Source organism: Nicotiana sylvestris, chromosome 11, assembly GCF_000393655.2.
Source record: "Nicotiana sylvestris chromosome 11, ASM39365v2, whole genome shotgun sequence".
Classification (NCBI taxonomy): domain Eukaryota; kingdom Viridiplantae; phylum Streptophyta; class Magnoliopsida; order Solanales; family Solanaceae; genus Nicotiana; species Nicotiana sylvestris.
Window position 1 is genome coordinate 153,844,137 of NC_091067.1, and position 6,549 is coordinate 153,850,685.

Here is a 6,549-nt window from a genome sequence, read left to right on the forward strand (position 1 = left end):
AAATTACACTTCTAATCATTTTTGGGGTTTTCATTTTACTTCTACTATTATAAACTAAAAATGGTAAATGCAACTAGATTAAGCTAAGAGTTAATGCTACGGGTTGTTCAAATATTTTAAAAGGCACTAGGGTAGTGACTTTCGCCTAGGTGGTCAATTGACGGGTAATTGAATCTAAGACACGATTAACATAATTGGGGAGTATGATATAACCGTTGCACGATATTACCCACTCTACACCTCTCGGTGATTCGAGTGATTTTGCCCGAATTGACTTTCTCAAGACTAATTGGGTATGCAAATTTGCACAAGTAACTAAGGTTCAAGTCGGGTATTACTCTCTCGAGATTTAACCCTTTAATTGGGGCTATCAATCTCTTGAGTACGCCCCAATTCCTTGTTGGACCAATTTCGAAGACTTAGGCTCTCTTTCTCAAGAAGAGCCTTAGTCAACTAAATACAAACTAGTGTTTGCAACCACTAATTCAACAATTAACCATGAAATTAGCCCAAATCTCAAACACCCATAGTCAATCTAGCCCTAAAATACAAGACCCATCAATTACCCACACTAGGGTTGAGCCACAACCCTAGCTTATGGGTCTAGCTACTCATAATTAAAGAAGAAAAGCAAGAAATAGATGAAGAACAACTCATATTAATTAATTGATAAGCTAAATAATAAGATTCAATGATGAAAAGTAAATAACATTGCCTAAAATAGCTAAGAATCTCGAACCCACGAGCGCAGCTGCTTAATTACAATATATGATACCCTAAAAATGGGAAAAGAAGCTATTTATACTACGCTGAAAATTCTGGAAAAGAATGCCCCTGCGGGGTTAGTGCGTACCGCAAAAAATGGAGTGCGGCTGCACTAGGGCTCTTGACTTCAAAATCCAAATCTCTGAACTCAAGCAATGCGGACCGCACAGAATGGACTGCGGCCGCGGAGGCTTCTAGTGTGGTCCGCACAGAATGGACTGCGGACCGCATTGTCTTGAAACTTCAAAATTGGCATCTCTCAGATTCTTGGGTCATCGGACCGCACTAAGTCGAGTGCGGCCGCATTAACTTTAGTGCGGACCGCACAAAACCTGGTGCGGCCTCATTGCCTTTGTGCCTAAATGTCAACCTCTCTGAATCCCCTAGTACGGACCACACAGAATGGTGTGCGGCCGCATTGGGCCTGTTTTGCCTGAGCTTTGTCTTGTCTTGGGACTTATGCAAGTTTCACTCCTTTTTGAGATGATCTTTGACATTTTGTCACTTTGTTGATCAAACCTGCAATCAAGCACAACTTGTGAGCCTTTTGAGACTACTTTGTATGAATTTCTAATCAAAACATAAGCAAGAAAGAGTATAAAATACGTTAAAATCCCTAGTTATCAAGGCTCGACACTTACCAGCACATGGGGTCGGTTGTGCTAATACTACACTCTGCACTGTGTGCAGATCCCTATGCCAGAGCATTTGGACCACTATGAAGTTGCTGCCTTCAGTCTAGCGGAGACCCGAGCTAGTCCTGTAGACGTCCATATGCCTTGGTGTCCCCTTCTATCTTTTCCATTCCATTTTTATATATTTTAGAGACAGACTTGTATTTTCCATTTAGATCACTGTTTGTAGTATTCGTAGATGATCCGTGACATTGTGACACCAATTCTAGGTAGAGTTGTATGTTGGATTTTGTTCTAGTATTTAGTTAAATTATCAGATTTCGTCTTCCACATTTCTTTTATTATTATAGTTATTCCGCTATTGATCATATGTTAATTTGGAATTGTTAAAATGTTAAGGAAAAAGGGTAATAAAATCTGTAACACTCAGCTTGCTAGCTTTCACGAATAGGCACCATCACGACTCCCGATGGTGGAAAACCGAGTCGTGACAAGTTGGTATCAGAGCTCTAGGTTGCTTAGGTCTCACAATTCACGTACAAGCTTAGTAGAGTTTGAGGGATCGGCACGGAGACGTCTGTGTTTATCCCTAGAGGCTACGAAGTTTAGCAAAAACTTCACATCTATTCTTTCCTATCGTGCGACTTGATTTCTCAATGCTAACTAAACTTTCACTCTGTTCTTTAGCAAATGGCGAGAACACGTATCGCTTTATCAGCTGACCAGCAGCCCGAGCCCCCAGTAGTAGCTCCTGCGAGGGGCAGAAGCCGAGGCTGTGCTAGGGCCCGATGAAGAGGCAAAGCTCAGCCTAGAGCTCGAGCAGTAGCATCAGGGGCGAAGCCTCAGGTTGAGTTTGATGATGAGGTTCCAGCTCAGACAGTTCCAGCAGGACCAACTCAGGTCTTAGAGGGGTTCATTGCCACCCCGGTACTTCAAGATGCTCTGGTCCGTCTAGTGGGACTTATGGGAGTGTCGCCCAGGCAGACTTACTTCCTCTAGCACCAACCATCTCTTAGGCTAGAGTACAGACTCCCGCTACTCGCACTTCGGAGCAGATGGCTCCAAAATTTAAGACTCTAGTAGCTCAGCTAGTTGGGGTAGTTCAGCCGGGTGTTGTGGCATAGACCGGTGAGGGGCCAGTTATGTCTGTTGATGCCTTGTGGAGATTTGACAGGTTCACCAAGCTTTTTACTACCACTTTTGGTGGTACTTCTTCTAAGGATCCCCAGGATTATTTGGACAGCTGTCATGAGTATCTACGGAACATGGGGATAGTAGAGACCAATGGGGTTGACTTTGCTGTTTTTCGTCTGTCTAGATCCGCCAAGACTTGGTGGAGAAATTATTGTTTAGCTAGACCAGTTGGGTCACTAGCTTTGACTTAGGATCAGTTCTCTCAGCTATTTCTGGAGAAGTTTCTTCCTATCACTCAAAGGGAGAACTATCGGAGGCAGTTTGAGCATCTCCAGCAGGGTTCTATAATTGTCACTCAATACGATACTAGATTTATTAACTTGGCCCGCCATGCTCTTCTTATACTTCCCACTGAGAGAGAGAGAGAGAAAGTGAAGAGGTTTATTGAGGGACTCGTTCATCCTATTCGATTGCAGATGGTCTCCTAGAGACGGAGAACGAGATTTTTTTTCAGGATGCGGCCAATGTGGCCAGGAGAGTTGAGATGGTTTTATCACAGGGGAGTGTTCAAGGTCTGATAAGAGGCCTCGTCATTCGGACAGGTTCATTGGTGCCCCGTCTGGAGGCAGGAATTCTTTTGGTAGGGGCTATCCTTCCAGGCCGTTCCATTCATCACTACATGCTTCTCACGATGCTCCAGGTGGTCGTGGTTCTCATATGCAGTATTCTGATCAGCTAACCTATAGTGCATCGCTAACTCCTATTAGTGCACCTCCGCTCCAGAGTTTTCAGGGTTGTCAGTCCCAACAGCCGAGGGCTTGTTATACTTGTGGCGACACGAGGCATACTGCTAGATTTTGCCCTCGAGCACTAAGCAACTCTTAGCATCAGGGTTCCCGTGCCATGGTTCAGGCACCGAGTGTTCCACCGCCTGCTCAGCTAGCTAGAGGTAGAGGTAGAGGTGTTCGAGGTGGAAGTAAAGGTGTTAGAGGTGGAGGTCAGGCCGCTAGAGGTGGAGGCCAGCCAGCAGGAGGCCGTCCCAGATATATAGTTTAGAGTAGTGGGGCCCAGCCCCGATGTTATGCTCTTCCAGCCAGGCCTGAGGCTGAGGCCTCCGATGCAGTTATCACAGGTACTGTTCTGGTGTATAGTAGAGATGCTTCAGTTCTATTTGATCCAGGATCTACAAACTCCTATGTGTCATATTATTTTGCATCGTATTTGGTCATGCCTAGTGATTCCTTAAGTGCTCCTATATATGTGTCTACGCCGGTGGGTAATTCTACTGTGGTAGATCATGTCCATCATTCATGTATAGTCGTGATTGGGGGTCTTGAGACCCGAGTAGATCTGTTACTTTTGGATATAGTTGATTTTGATGTCATATTGGGGATGGACTAGTTATCACCTTACCACGCTATCTTGGACTGTCATGCCAAGACTGTGACCTCAGCCTTGCCGGGTTTACCTCATTTGGAGTGGAGAGGGACTCCTGGTCATCATACTAGTAGGGTTATCTCATATATGAAGGCTCGGCATATGGTTGATAAGGGATGTTTGGCCTATTTGGCGTATGTTCATGATTCTAGTGCTGAGGTTCCTCCTATGGATTTTGTGCCTATTGTTCGTGAGTTTCCTGAGATATTTCCTTCAGACCTACCGGGTATGCCACCCGACAGGGATATTTACTTTTGCATTGATCTAGCTCGGGGCACTCAGCCTATTTCTATCCCGTCATATCGCATGGCTCCGCCAGTGTTGAAAGAAGGAGCAGTTATAAGACCTGCTTGATAAAGGCTTTATTAGACCTAATGTCTCACCTTGGGGTGCACCGGTGTTGTTTGTTAAGAAGAAGGACAGATCGATGAGGATGTGTATAGATTATCGGTAGTTGAACAAGGTCACAATCAAGAACAAGTATCCATTGCTGAGGATTAATGATTTTGATCAGCTTCAGGGTGCCAAGGTATTTTCGAAGGTTGATTTGAGATCTGGCTACTATCAGTTGAGGATTAGGGCATCTGATGTCCCTAAGACAGCTTTCCGCACTCGGTACGGGCATTATGAGTTCTTGGTGATGTCATTCGGGTTGACAAATGCCCCAGTAGCTTTCATGGATTTGATGAACCGAGTGTTCAAGCCTTACTTGGATTCTTTTGTGATAGTCTTCATTGATGATATTTTGATCTATTCCCACAGCAGGGAGGAGTATGAGCAGCATCTGAGAGTTGTTCTTCAGACTTTAAGAGATAGTCAGTTGTATGCTAAGTTTTCGAAGTGTGAGTTTTGGTTGGGATCAGTTGCTATCTTGGGTCACGTTGTATCAGTAGAGGGTATTTAGGTGGATCTGAAGAAGATAAAGTTAGTTAAGGATTGTCCTAGACCCGCATCAGCTACAGAGATCTGGAGTTTCTTGGGTTTGGCAGGCTATTACCGTCGGTTTGTGGAGGGGTTCATCTATTGTTGCCCCGATGACAAGGTTGACCCAGAAGGGTGCCTAGTTCAGGTGGTCGGACGAGTGTGAGGCGAGCTTTCAAAAGCTCAAGACAGCTTTGACTACAACGTCAGTGTTGGTTTTGCCCACAGGTTCAGTGCCATATACAGTGTATTGTAACGTATCTCGTATTGGACTTGGTGCGATGTTGATGCATGATGTCAAGGTCATTGCGTATGCGACAGTTAAAGATTCATGAGAAGAATTATCTAGTTCATGATTTGGAGTTAGCATCCATTGTTCACGCGCTAAAGATATGAAGGCACTATTTATATGGCGTGTCAAGTGAGGTGTTCACGGATCACAAGAGTCTACAGTACTTGTTCAAGCAGGAGGAGCTAAATTTGAGGCAGAGAATGTGGTTGGAGCTATTGAAAGACTATGATATTACCATCTTATATCATCCGGGGAAGGCCAATGTAGTGGCCGATGCTTTAAATAAAAAGTCAGTTAAGATGGGCAGTCTTGCGTATATTCCAGTCAGTGAGAGACGACTTGCTTTGGATGTTCAGGCTTTAGCCAATCAGTTCGTAAGGTTGGATGTTTCTGAGCCCAGCTGTGTGTTAGCTTGTACAGTCGCTCGTTCTTCATTATTTGAGCGTATCAGAGATTGGCAGTATGCTGATCCTCATTTGTGTGTCCTTAGGGACATAGTGCGGCACGGTGGTTCCAAGCAGGTTACAGTAGGAGATGATGGAGTTTTGAGGATGCAGAGTCGAGTTTGTATGCCTAATGTGGATGGACTTTGAGAGTTGATTCTAGAGGAGGCCCATAGTTCCCGGTACTCTATTCATCCGGGTGCCGCTAAGATGTATCAGGATTTGTGGCAGCATTACTGGTGGAGGAGGATGAAGAAGGATATTGTTGCACATGTGGCTCGGTGTTTGAATTATCAGTAGGTAAAGTACGAGCATCAGAGACCTGGTGGTCTGTTTCAGAGGATTGAGATTCCTGAGTAGAAGTGGGAGCATATCACTATGGACTTCGTTGTTGGACTCCCACAGACTCAGAGGAAGTTCGATGTAGTGTGGGTTATTGTAGATAGGCTGACCAAGTCAGCGCATTTCATTCCTATGGTAGTTTCCTGTTCTTCTAAGCGGTTGGCAAAGATCTATATCTGGGAGATTGTTCGTCTTCATGGTGTGCCTGTGTCTATCATTTCTGACCGAGGTATGCAGTTTACCTCAAATTTCTATAGGGCAGTTCAGCGTGAGTTGGGCACACGGGTCAAGTTAAGCACATCATTTCATCCTCAGATGGACGGGCAGTCCGAGCGTATTATTCAGATTTTGGAAGATATGCTCTGAGCTTGTGTTATTGACTTTAGAGGCTCGTGGGATCAGTTCTTGCCATCGACGAAGTTTGCCTACAATAATAGCTATCAGTCGAGCATCCAGATGGCTCACTATGAGTCATTATATGGTAGGCAGTATCGGTCGCCGGTTGGATAGTTTGAGCTGGGAGACGCTCGGTTGTTAGGTATGGATCTAGTACAGGACGCCTTGGACAAGGTTAAGATCA